The sequence below is a fragment of the Panthera onca genome, chromosome C2, assembly GCF_046562875.1.
Source record: "Panthera onca isolate mPanOnc1 chromosome C2, mPanOnc1 haplotype 2, whole genome shotgun sequence".
NCBI classification, from domain to species: Eukaryota; Metazoa; Chordata; class Mammalia; order Carnivora; family Felidae; genus Panthera; species Panthera onca.
This window is the reverse complement of record NC_138347.1, coordinates 127,205,204-127,218,611: the sequence shown is the minus strand read 5'-3', so window position 1 is coordinate 127,218,611 and position 13,408 is coordinate 127,205,204. Positions and strand designations below refer to the sequence as shown.

Below are 13,408 nucleotides of genomic sequence, written 5' to 3'. Positions count from 1 at the left end.
ATACATAGGACATATATCAGTTTGCTCTAATTTTATTAAGTACAGCCAGCTATCATGGAAATGAAACGTGCTTCTTTCTCTCTGTATTATGTCTGCTCTACTTAATACCAGCTTCTCCTGCCATGTTGCTTATAATGGTTGCCCCCAAACAGTGGCCTTTAGTCATCAAATCTGAAGGACCTTTAAGATCTAGGACTCTCAGCTTATTACAGTGTTTCAGTGCTTCAGTTCCAAGTAGCCAGGAGAGAAAATGTAATTGGCCTGCCTTAAGTCATAGGCTCAATGGGGCAGTTCTGTGCATCACATACTTTCCAGTTCCTGGTTACTTTCCTGCTACCACTTCTTGTATGCTTGGCCTAGACTAGGAAAAAGGTCCTCTTTTATAACCAGTTGTGCTCTCTGTCTCTGATTTGTTATAAAGTTGCCTCTCAGTACTAGGGCATTTGTAATGGGGGCCAGGGGTGCTGGTCTTAGGTTCAAAGCATATGCTAAACCTTTTCATCAGGTAAGACACAAGATTAAGCTGAGCAGTTATCAGAAATGTCCAAGAGGACCCCTTCATCCTAGATAGCATCAATCAATTCCTCCTTAAATTGATGATAAAAGATGACTTTTTAACTAGTCTAGGTCTTGGCCAAGGAAACAGAATAAATAGTAGCATATTAGCAAATTGCCGAGCAATTAGCAAATTGCCCCTTTCTTCCTTCTCTTTCTCATTAAATGCTTCCTCTGTGCCAAGCACTGAGAGACAGTGGTGAACAAGCAACAAGTTCCTTGCTTTTGTGGAGTGGACATTGCGTTGTAGGGATAATACAGTATGTGTAAACAATAAATAAAACAGTTCCAGGTAATGATAAGTGCTATATACAGACAGTAAACTGGATAGTGGAGTACAGAGTAATGAGATGAACTTGGTCAGGAGAGAGGAACAGGCTGTTGGAGGAACTGAAAAAAGGCCAGGGAGAAAGCAGTGCAAGGTGAAGTAAGAGAAATGGTAGGCAGATTCTGGAGCTATATTAGGTTGTGGTAGAAGAGTTTAGATTTGTTCAAAATGGAGCATTTGAAACAGGAGAGCAATTCACCGTGTTATTTATCACTTTTGTGCTGTGTGGAGAATAACTGGAGTATGGAAAGGCAAGAGTGGAAGCAGAGGCCAGGTAGAAGGCTGTGACAGTAATGCAGGTGAGAGATGATCATTTGGGCCAGCTTCTAGCAATGAGAAAGTCAAAACTGAGAGATTTTGGAGGTAGGGTTGACCTTACTGAGTGAGTTTATATTCCAGAGATGGCCTATATTTATGGCAGATAGCCATTCCACTTTTATGGACTTCTAAACACCTACCAAGGTACCGGTAAAATGCCCTCAATAACATATTCTGATTGTGTATGTACTGGACTATGAGGTGGTCTGTCTATCCAATAAGTAATTAATAGTAAACCCTTGCTAGGCCTCATCTGCAGAATAAGGAATCCCTCAGTCCCACATGTAGAATGTCAGCTGAATAAAGAACTTTAGGAATGTCTCAGGGGTCTCAGGGTACCTGAAACCAAATGACAAGTCAATGAGGTAGGTTTGGTGGCTTCTCTGACCCTAGACTTGGACTTGTCATTTCAGTCTGACATGTCACATGTATGATCAGCCAATAAAGTCATGAATAAACTTACTTGCTCTATTACAGCAGTTAGCTCTTTATTCTCAACACTCTGCTGTCAAATTTCTGACTCTGTGCTCAACCTCCATACCTGCTTTTGGACTTTTGGTTTGGACTTCTATCATGTCTCTTTTGGGCTTCTTGCAGTTGAGCCTTGCTCTCAGTTCTGCCTTCCTGTCTGATCTCAGTATCCACTTCCCCAGCTCCCCCACTGCCACCCCAACAACACTCCTTTCATATATATTGAATGAAAAAAATTTTTTGCTGAAATCATAACTACAGAACCCCACCAGAGGTAGTGATTCAGACTTGTGCCTCACGGGTGTTTTATTTAGGGACTCCTCTTGAGCCCACAGGACTACAGCCTTTTTCTTTTGCCTGAAACTGTTTTGTAGGCAGACAGTGCTTCATGAGCTCTTCAGTGGGCAAGCTCAGAGACTTATTGGATCAATGCAAAAATAAATTATCTTATTTGTGATAAAGACTTAAGATATGTCAAGATTGATTATTTAGAGGGGATCAGTGGAGCTACAAAATAAAATCCCGAGCTGTATCCAGGGCAAAACATGAAAAGTGGGGAAGCAGTGGGTTCTGTTGAAGGACTCATGTGAGACCTAAAGGGACACATCTAAAAATTGTGAAAGTTGTCAGCTCAAAAGAATCTGTATATCCTTTTTACCTGGAGATATTTCCTTTGGGCTTTTGCCCTGTTCCCCTGCCCCATTTGACGTTTGGGGTAACTCCACAGCATCTGACAGTTCATACATGAAGAAAATATTGTTGGGGTGCCAGTGGCTCAGTTGGTTAAGCATCCATCTCTTGATTTCGGCTCAGGTCATGATCTCAGGGTCATGAAATTCTGGTTCCATGCTGGGCTTGGAGCCTGTGTAAGATTCTCTCTCTCCCTCTCCCTCAGCCACTGTCCCACTTGCGCTTGTGGTGTTCTCTCTCTCTCTCTCTCTCTCTCCCTCTCCCGTTCTCTCTAAAAAAAAAAAAAAAACAAACGCAAAAAACAAAAAAGAAAATATTTTTGAATCCTCTTTTATACTGTGTGCTGGCTACATGTTGGGGAGATGAGGATGTATAAATTGCAGTGGCTTTCTAACCCATCTCTGCTTCATCCCTGATTTATCACACTGCCACCTGAATCCTTTCATCTTCCTGAGAAATGATAGCAGTGCTATAAATGCCTAATAAATACTTTGTGAATAAATGGAAATTACTTCCAAGTTTTTTCTTCTGTCCAGAGAATCTTTGCACTGTGCCTTTGTATTTATGTGTCTTCTCCAAACCAAATCTCTTATTTCACTGTTGTGTTACATTTTTTTTCTTGCCCTGATAATTGCAGTTCTTCCACATTTAAAGTCTTCTGCATTTTCCATTTCTCTCCTGTTGATTTAATCTCACAGGTCACTTGTTCTGAAAAATTATGCTTTATTTGTGGCATTATGGCATGTCTTATATATAATTCTATTTCTGGATATGATCCCTTTTGTGAATATGCTTTTAATTATGTCTGAGTCAATTTTATTGTTGAACAAGCTCATTTTCTTAATTATGATTATAAAGTTTGGTAATATAGGAATATACTTATAGTCTGGTAATACAGTCGGAAGTTCAGATAGGTAGCATTAATATTATTCATTGGTTTTATGAATCTGACTTTAAATTTTACTCCATTAACTATATCTGTTATGGTTTTCTTTTATATGTCTATTTTATGTGTCACAATTTTATCACTCACTAATAAATTTATTAGGTTTTCGAGCTTTCTAAAAAATAAAATTGGGGCTAAAAAAAACCTTGTTTTTGTAATTCAGGTTACTACAATAACTTCAGTGTTCTATATATTTATCTCCTTCCTTCCATTCTTCCTGTCTTCTTTTTTTTTTAATTTTTTTAAAATGTTTTTATTTTTGAGACAGAGAGAGACAGAGCATGAGCAGGGGAGGGGCAGAGAGAGAGAGAGGGAGACACAGAATCTGAAGCAGGCTCCTCCAGGCTCTGAGCTGTCAGCACAGAGCCCGATGCGGGACTCGAACTCACAGAGTGTTAGATCATGACCTGAGCTGAAGTCAGATGCTCAACTGACTGAGCCACCTAGGTGCCCCCTTCCTGTCTTCTTAATGTCTACCAAGATTTCAAGACCATTCTTTTCCTAGAAATTGAGAAATCTGGGAGTATGGCAGGGACCACATACTGACTACCCCAGATCCACTAGTCTTAATATGGATATGCTATAGGACAGAGGGGCTTTGATGTTCGAGAAACCTGGGCCTAGATCAGTATTTCCATTTTAATTTCTCTTAGCCTCTGTTTCTTCATCTGTGGAATGGAGATAATGTTAATCTCAACGTTGGCATAAGAACATTAGATAATACCTTTAAGTGCTCAGCACAATACTTGGCGTTATGCATACTTTAAAAATGATGACGTAATAATGGTAATCTTCCCTTTGAGAGCCCAGTATAAGAAGGGTCAGTAGGCATAGCAGCATGCCTCTGCCTCTACCCCAACCCTTCACATATACCTCTTCCTCTCATCTAAGGAATACAAGCCCAAGATGAAAGGCCAAAAAGAGGAAGCATACCTAGTTCTTCCTTTCTTGCACTCCTTGTTCTCTGTTGTTAATGGTAGCAGAATTGCTGTAGAGGTGGTCTTATGTCTGATGTATATCCATTCCTTTGATTCCTCCAGTGGGGGCCTACAGAGGGATGGTCTTACTCTGAACTCACCAGTAAATTTTTCTTCAGGTATATGGGTATTAAAAGATACTTTTAGATGTTCTAAAAGCTTAAGGTATGACCATGAGAAAAAGTGGCTGAGACACGGTAGAAAACAATATCAACAAAATTATCATTGTGGAGATAAGGTCAAGAAACTAAGAGGCCAGGATATCAGATGGATTATCTATTTGGTGTTGAAATCAATTAGAGTGTAACAAATAGTGTTGGAGTGACAGTGAACTGAAAGCTAAACTCATCAAGGAATGAAAGGGAAACTTAGATACCATAATAAGGAAGGCTAGTGGGTGGTAGAATCTAGTGATACATAACTCTGAGCAGGGGATTTGGGGAGAGGGATTTGGACTGGAAGTTGCAATGAAGAACAAGAAAGGCATTTACCAGGCCTCGTGTTCGAATGGCATGGAAGAGAAAAAGAGTCATCATCTAAGAGGGCTACAAGGAAAGCAGTGTCCTCATGGGGAAAGCCCAGAGCCCAGTTTCAGTTTAAATAAGAAGGCAAAGGAAGCTGAAGAAAGCTTCTGAGAAGAGGTCCAGGATATGAGGATTTTGCTGGTATCTCCCTATGAGTCCCACAGGGTTCAGTGGAAGGATTTCAGGAGATAGGAAAGAGGCTTAGATTCCATCATCAGTATTATCATCTGTTCCTTTCAAACATCCTTAATCCCTTTGCACTTCTCACTTCAGCAGTCTTGCTTGGCTAAACTACAGTGCTGATTAAATCTAATTCTTTGCCTGTTCCTTGCCTGTAAAACCATGCTGCTGAGCTTGCATTAAATTAATGATCATAACTTCAAGTGGACCCATGACATTTGCTGGAAGTCATACTAGATTTCCAGTCATTTTCTGTTTCATCTCCTCCTAAATGACTATTGCATATCTTCGATCTCATCATGTCTTCACTATCTCCTCACCACTCTTCAGTTTCAACTGATGACCATGCTTCCTATTTCAGAAAAGAAACAGGAAAAAAAAGAGCTTTTACAAGCTTTTACCACCACAGATACCTAGTACCTGCAGCGGTATTCATATACCCTACTTTCTCTCCCATTGCTGTGAAAGAACCAGCCTAGCTAAGGTCTTCATAATTCTTTCATATCAATTTACCCCCTTCTTAATCATTGTCTTACGCATGAAAAAATATGCTTTTATTGCTCCCATCTTCAAAATAATCCTCCTTGACACCACTTTCTCCTCTATTGTCTTATTTCACTTGAACTTCACAGTAAAAGTTGAAAAAGAAATGTCTACATTTTGTTGCTAGTTTTTCTTCTCCCATTTCTTTTTTTTTTTTTTTTTTTACCCAAGCCAAACAGATTTCTGCCCCACAATTCCATCAAAACTGCTCTTATCAATATTGCACTATATGTTAACTAACCAAAATTTAAATTAAAAAAAAAAGTTCTTATCAGTTACTAGTGATGTCCATATCTGTCATTTCTCAATAATTATCTGACTTAACATTCAGGAGCAGAGTTATCACTCTCCTCCTTGAAACACCTTCTACACTTGGCTTCTAATATCAAATATATAATATCATATCGCTGTTAAGATCATGCCTTGCTTGTAATGTATGCAGAAACATGAGAGACCTGTAGAGAATTGTCTCACAAGCCCTATCTCTCTGGCCACTTCTTTTCAGACTTCTCCCCTGACTCCTTGTCACTTCTTCAAACTAGAGCTGCACTTTCCAGTACTGTAGCCACTAGATACATGTAGCTATTTAAAATAAATTTTCAGTTATTCAGTTGCCTAGCCATATTTCAAGTGCTCAATAGCCACATGTGGATGGTGGCTACCTATTGAATGGAACATATATATAAATATGTCATCATCACAGAAAGTTCCTTTGGATAGTACTGCTCTGTGTATTTGAGTACCAGAAGGCCCAGCCTTTGGATGTTTCTTCTAACAGAAATTTATAGAATCTTGTAGAATATGATATATTATAGAATAAACATTTCTATATATTTCTTTCTCTTTTCTTTCTATATTCCCTCCCTTTATCATCTCCTCTAGTCTCAAGGCTTTAAATGTGACTCAAATTTGGATCAGCCCAAATCTCTCCCCTAAAGTCTACACTTGATTCTCCAGCAGCATTCTGCATATCTGTACCTGAGTGTCCACAGGCATCTCAAAAGTAACATCCCAAACTGAACTAGTAACCTTCCTTGCCACCACTCCCTCTCCTACTGACAATTCTGTTCTTCCTGCGGTCTTTCTAGTCTGAAAATGCCCGTTCTCTTCTTCCATTTGTTCAAGCAAAACAAAAAAGTAACAGTTTTTAAAAATCAACCCGTAAATTCATCTTGACCTCCCTCTTTTCCACAAAGCTCACACATCTGTTCTGTTGACTCTTGTTTCAGATTCTATTCAGAATCTGACTACTACTCATGCTTCCCCTGCTACCAACTGGTCCGAACTAGCATCATGTTTTGCCTGGATTATTCCAGGTGTATTTGGCTCCTTTTTGGAGTCCCTGCTTTCTCCCTTGTCTCCTGTAGTCAACTCTTATCACAGCAACTAGAATGGTCTTGTTAAAAAGTAATTCAGATCGTGTCATTTTTCTGCTCAGAGTTCTTCAGTAGCTCTGCATCTCACCCAGCAAGAGTCCGAGTCTAGTCACAGTGGCATTCTCATTCTTGTTGAAACAGTTAAGATGTCCTCCCACCTCAGAACACAGAGCTGTTATAGTTGGTTTTCCTCGACCTCCTTTCCCCCCAGCTCATCTCCACACATGTACTTCTTCCCTCATGGTACTGGCCTATTGAACAGACCAGGCCAACTGTCTTATAAAATGATCCATACCTTGAATTTCTCTTGTTTCCTTATGGTAGTAACATATTTTGCTACTGCCCACATTTCCTATAACTGGACATTAGATCTCCAAAGTTGGCTAAAGCTAAATATTTTTGGCAAGAGAACTTCGTAAGTAATACTTTGATCTTCACATTGCATCATATTGAGAGAGGTACATACTATCTGATTGTCCCACAGCTAGTGGTGATGCTGTGTTTAACTAGGGTGTTAAATGGTAACTTTCACATCCCTCCGTTATTTACGTTTTTATATTTATTAACACAATCTGAAGGGTGAACGTTATGTTTCTTTAATCCTGTGTGATTTTAAGTGTATAGTTGAGCTGTGGAACTTTTTTTTTTTCAAATGAAATATTTTTTGGAGATCCAATATATAAAACAGACGAAAGAGAGCTATTCTGGTTGCAGTGGGAAATGCCTAGTATTGGCAGCTTCCAAGGGAACTCTGACCAGCATACTTTGCAACTCACAGAGCCTGCCTAAACACGAGGAAATGGAGGTGGTCTTAAGTCTACCTAGCATCTCACCAGAAAGGCTTAATACACTGTCAGAGCACAATTTGGGGGGCTCTGTCACTTCCTTGGAAAGCTGTGGTTGTGGATGACCGCTAGAATGGCACTTGGATTTTCCCTGCCAGTCCACCCACTGTTTTTAGTTGTCTGAGTACTTGCTTTGACATTCTATCTGTTCTGCAGATGTGAAGATTTGAAATTACTTCATTTTTAGTGTGTGCTGGGTTGCAGTCTCTTTTTTTGTTGTTGTTGTTTCCCTTTTGGAAAGTTTTTATCCACAAAGAATTTCAGATTCAGACATTATTCATCTTATGTCTGGAACACTAAAATCTCATGAGCTCCCATATGTCTTATCTCTTTCCACCTTTAGAATATTCAGAATGCTGCCACAGCTAAAGTCAGTTTTATCATTTTCTTGGTGCTTGCTTTATTTCTATACCTTACTTATTGTACAGGATAATGTGCCTTAGTAGATAATTCAGTAAGTAAATTTGGTATATAAGATGTATGATGTACATTTTTATTTTCATGGAAAGATGTTTCCCTATATTAAGTGGAAAAAGCAGGTAATAAACTATAATTCTTATTTTTGTTTTTAAAAAAATCATATTCATGGGGCGCCTGGGTAGCTCAGTCAGTTGAGCATCCAGTTTTGACTCAGGTCATGATCTCAAGGGTTTGTGGGTTCAAGCCCCATGTCAGGCCTTGTGCTGAAAGCTTGGAGCCTGCTTCGGATTCTCTGTCTCCCTCTCTTTCTGCCTCTCTCCCACTTGCGTGCATGTGCTGTCTCTCTCAAAAATAACCATTAAAACAAAAAACACATTCATAAAAATCCTCATATCTGTTTATGTTGTGTATATATGCATAAAGCCAAAAAATGACATTTACAAAAATGTTCACATTGATACTCTCTCTAGGTGTGTGTTTGTTGTTTTTTTTTTTTTTTTTTTTTACTCTGTGTTAATCGCATGTGTGTACTCTCTATTTTTGCGGGAGGTAAGTTTTATTTCTACAGTTATTACTTTTATGAAGATTAAAACTGTTATTTAAAAAGTAGACAACAGAGGCACCTGGGTGGCTCAGTCAGTTAAGCACCTGACTCTTGTTTTTGGCTCAGGTCATGATCTCACAGTTTGTGGGATCAAGCCCACATCAGGCCCTGCACTGACAGTGCAGAGTCTGCTTGGGATTTTCTCTCTCTGCCCCCCTTTCTCTTTCTCGCTCGCTCTCTCTCAAATAAGTAAGCTTAAAAAAAAAAAAAAAGTAAGCAACAATTTTGATCTGTCAAATCCAAATTGCATTGAACTCAATTCTAAGCCCCCTCCCTGGCTTTCTTACAGCCATGCCATACTTTGGGATTTTCCCCTATTCTCTTATCATCCTATTAAAGTAGTTGTTTCTATTTATTTTACTCCAGGTTCCTGGTCATCTTCTAGAATTGCCCACTTGGCTCTGACAAGCATCTCTGCTCACTTGTACCAAATTTAACTTGGCAGGAAGGGAAAGGAAGATGTAAAAATTATGTTCTAACAGGAACTATCCCTAGAATGTGATCTTCATCAGGGACCAGGAGAGCCTCAATAAATACCTATTGAATAAGTTGATGTATTCTTTTTGTTTCATTTCTTTTATCCCATAAGTTCCTACAAGACAAGAGCTTTGTTTGTTTTCTGTAGTGTCCTGAACATTTTGGGTACTTAATATGCATTAGTGAATAAAATCTCTTAAGATTCATAATTTACTTAATAAAAATGAAATTAAAATCTGTTGTCAACTTTGACCAGAACTTGCCTCGAAGCCTGTCTTCATATTTGATTCTGGAATAATACCAAACTCCTGGTAGCTCCTCACACATCTCATGCCACTTCCTGCCTTGCTTTCTTTGTCCACAAGGCATTTTTCCCTTTCTTCCTGTAGCCAGCTACTTCTACTCTACCCTAGGACTAGACTTTGCAGTCCTCCTTTCTGGGATGCCTTCCTTCATATGAAGGTTAGTTGTCTTCTTTCTCTGCCTACTCGTGTTGTAAGCTGTTTGAGGCAAAAATCACTGAATTCGTGTTTTCCTCATCTTGAAGAGTACCTGTCCCTCAAGTGTTTTTTGCATTGTGTTGAATATATGTTATTCCAAAGTGTCAAATTATTTTTATCAATAGAATATGATTTTATTTTTATATGATCACCTCCAAAATAAGAAAAAGACTTAGAAAAGGAAAATATTTAAATAAAAGTAACGTGAAATACTACTGGCAGAAAGAACTATTGTTGAGTTTTTGAATATATAATAATTTTTAAAAATTATAGACTAGAATAGTAGAACTTTAACCTGTAAATTTTCCTTTCAGAGCCACTAAAGGATATCAGTAGCTTTTCAATTTACATGCGTTAAAAATTAATAGCCAGTTCATTATACTTTTTTCTACATCAAATAATAAAAAAAGTTTTTTAGCAAAATACAGCTATTTCCTAATTCAAAACAGGAAAAAAAAATTTGTTTTTCCTCATGTTCCCTAGACCCCAGAGCCATCTTCTGTCTTGTTTTCCCAGAAGAGAACATCAAATGCCAGTGAAGGAAACGACTTGACCAATTTACTGAGATGGTCAGTACAGAAGCTAAGCTGGGATGAGGAGCTCCTGATCACTGACCTGGCACTTTTCCCCTCAGCCACATTTCCTTTTCTCCACTGGAGTAAAAATAAAGGTAAATTTTTAAACACTTTCTAATTCCCATATGGTCAAAGTAGGCCTGCTGCTGAGATACTCTTGTTTTATCTTTAGTCTTATTATTAAGACATTAGCCCTGAACCTAAAGCTTTAATTGTCTTTCATATTCATGTATTCAGTTTCTTGGAGCATCAGAAAAATCTTGCCTTCTAAGAGATTTCCTAATTTACTTTCTCACCTATTTTTGAAGTGAACATAACATAAAATATTCAGGTCTCCTTTTTTTATCTTCCAAGTAGTTCAATGGTATATGTTTTTGTATTCCTCTAAATTGTTCTCTTGGGATCAGTTTCCATACTGAGTCATCCACCAAATAGTGCCTGTGTTTTCTAGGCAGACTGATAGTTTTATTATTTCTAAATGACTAATTACTTCTGAATCATCGCACCTTGTGTATTCTGTTAAATAAAAAGTTTGTAGGTATTTTTCTATAATTTTTTTCCCTTTTGCATCTTCACGTGTCCCATCTAAATGACGTGGCTATATTAGCCAATTTTCTTTTGTGTCTGTGATTTCTGTTGATCATTTTCTTCCTGAACCCTTTCAGCAGTTGGGATAAACAGTGGAAGTTCTGTACCTCATACTCTCAGCTGCAGATGTTTCCTGAAATAGAACACATAAATAGCAACATAAAAAAATATGTGTAACACCAATCTCTGTTTTCCATCATTACATTTATTTTGTTTAAGGTTTTAATGTCCCAGATTTTTCCATGAAATTAGGGAGAAACACCTATAAAAGAGAAGCTTTGCACACAAAATCTTTGTAATTCAGCATGTTGAAAGAATGAAATACTTTTCTCCCTTGACTTCTGTGTTTTCTGGGCTGGTTTTCTTCCTGCCCTCTAAAAATTCATTCTCTGTCTCCTTCCTTGCATCTTTTTCCTCCCCCTGTACGTGGCAGCCTTCCTCAGAGTTTTGCCTTTGACCCTTTACTCCATGGGTGCCTGGTCAGTGTTGTCCATGTTGTGGCTTTAAAACCACAAAGTCTGGTGCTTATCCCAAATCTTTATTTTAACTCCTGTCTCTTCACTGCCAAGTATATCCTTCTGCATGAGAAATGTCTTCTGGATACTCCACCCAAACCACCATGCCTGAAGCTGCATTCATCTCCCCTGTACCCTTACACACACTCACCTCACCCACCTCATGTTCACATCTCTCTAAAACTCATTTGTAATTTTAAAAATTTATTATCAAATATTATATATTATTTCTCATATTAAAGTATCAGCACTTAAAAGACTTAAATATTAGTTTCTACTCTCAAGTTGGCCCACTCCTCAGAGATAACCACTGTGGATTTGTTCTCAACTATTTCTTTCATTATTTGCCTCCATATTTATAAATGCATATATTGCAAATTTGTTATTCATTTATTTTAAACATCAGGTCTTGCCTTCCTAATATAAATTTCAGTTCTCTTGCCCGTTCATCACATTAACAAAATAAAAGGTAAAAATTATGATCATCTCAATAAATGCAGAATAATGAGTATTTGCCAAAATTAAATAACCATGTGAGATTTTTTAAAAACTCAACAAATTGGAAGAGAACTTTCTCAATCTGATAGAATACCTATCAAAAAATCTGCAGCTATCATACTTAATAGGTGAAAGATAGTATACTTTTCCCTAAGATCAGGTATAAGGCAAGGATTTCTGAACCAACCACTTCTATTCAATATTGTTCTAGAGATCCTAGCCAGTATAGTAGGCAGTAAGACAGTATATATTGTAAAGGAAAAAATAAAACAATCTCTCTTGTCAGACAACATGATTGTCTACATAGAGCATCCCAGGGTATTTACCCAAGAAATACTGTAATAAATGGATTTAATGAAGTGGCAAGTGACAAGATCAATATACATAAATCAACTATGTTTCTACCTACCAGCAATAAACAAATGGAAAATGAAATTAAAATAATAGTATCATTTGCATTAGCATCAAAAATATGAAATACTTGGGAATAAATTTAATAAAAGGCCCATAAACATTGCTGAAGGAAATTAAAGAGCATCTAAAATCAATGGAGAGCTGTGTTGTGTTCATGGATTATATAGATTGGAGACTTGATATTAAGATCTCTGTTGTCAACACATGGAGATTTAGAGTCAATGAAATTTCAATCAGAATCCTAGCAGGTTTTCTTTGTGAAGATTGGCTAGTTGATTCCAAAATTGATATGAAAGTACAAAGGACCTAGAATAGCCAAAACAATTTTGAAAAAGAAAAAAAAATGAGGATTTACATTACTACGGTTGACCCTAGAAACCACATGGGAGTTAGGGGCACCAACCCTCCATGCAGTTGAAAATCTGAGTGTAACTTTTGATTCTCCAAAAACTTAACTACTAATAGCAGTCACTTTTTACTACAGTATGCAGTTTACTGGAGAGAAGAACTACTTTCATAGAGATGATTAGTGTCATATGGCCTTTCAAGTAAATGCTTGTAACACTTGAGCTCATGGCAATAGCAACAGGAGATGGCTACAAAATTATTACAGTAGTACAGTATGTACTGTAGTTAATTTTATGCAGTTATGATTTAATATTGCATCTTTACTTATGTTTATGTTTTTCTTGACTGGGAATGGTGCCATGTATGGTTTGTGTTTGTGTATGTTTTGATAAATTTTAACTTTTCTTAATTGATTTGCATATATTTTATGGTAGCAAATGATAAAGTAGACTATCTACATATATTTTATGCATTCGTGACATACCTAGCTTTTTCTTAGTTTTTTCAATATTTCTAGGATATGGGGTTCATCTGTGAGGTTTTTCAAAGTATAATAATTAAGACAAAATGGAATCGGAGTATATAAAGACAAGAGAGAGAATCCAGAAATAAACCTATGTGTATGACTATTTTTCAACAAAGACTCCAACATGGGGATAGGCTTTGGTGGGGACAGGATAGTCTTTTGAACAAATGGCTACTGGGTGATCTTCAAA

At 37.5% G+C, this 13,408-nt stretch overlaps 1 protein-coding gene across 2 annotated transcripts in view; it reads left to right on the top strand.

Moving 5' to 3' along the window:
* The window catches only part of PPP2R3A (protein phosphatase 2 regulatory subunit B''alpha), a 211,865-nt gene that overhangs the window by 20,515 nt on the left and 177,942 nt on the right, over positions 1–13,408 (top strand). For both annotated transcript variants that reach the window (XM_060638723.3, XM_060638724.3), the window contains exon 2: positions 10,271–10,424. The gene's annotated coding sequence lies outside the window, so the exon portion shown is untranslated. The remainder of the gene's footprint in view (positions 1–10,270; positions 10,425–13,408) is intronic.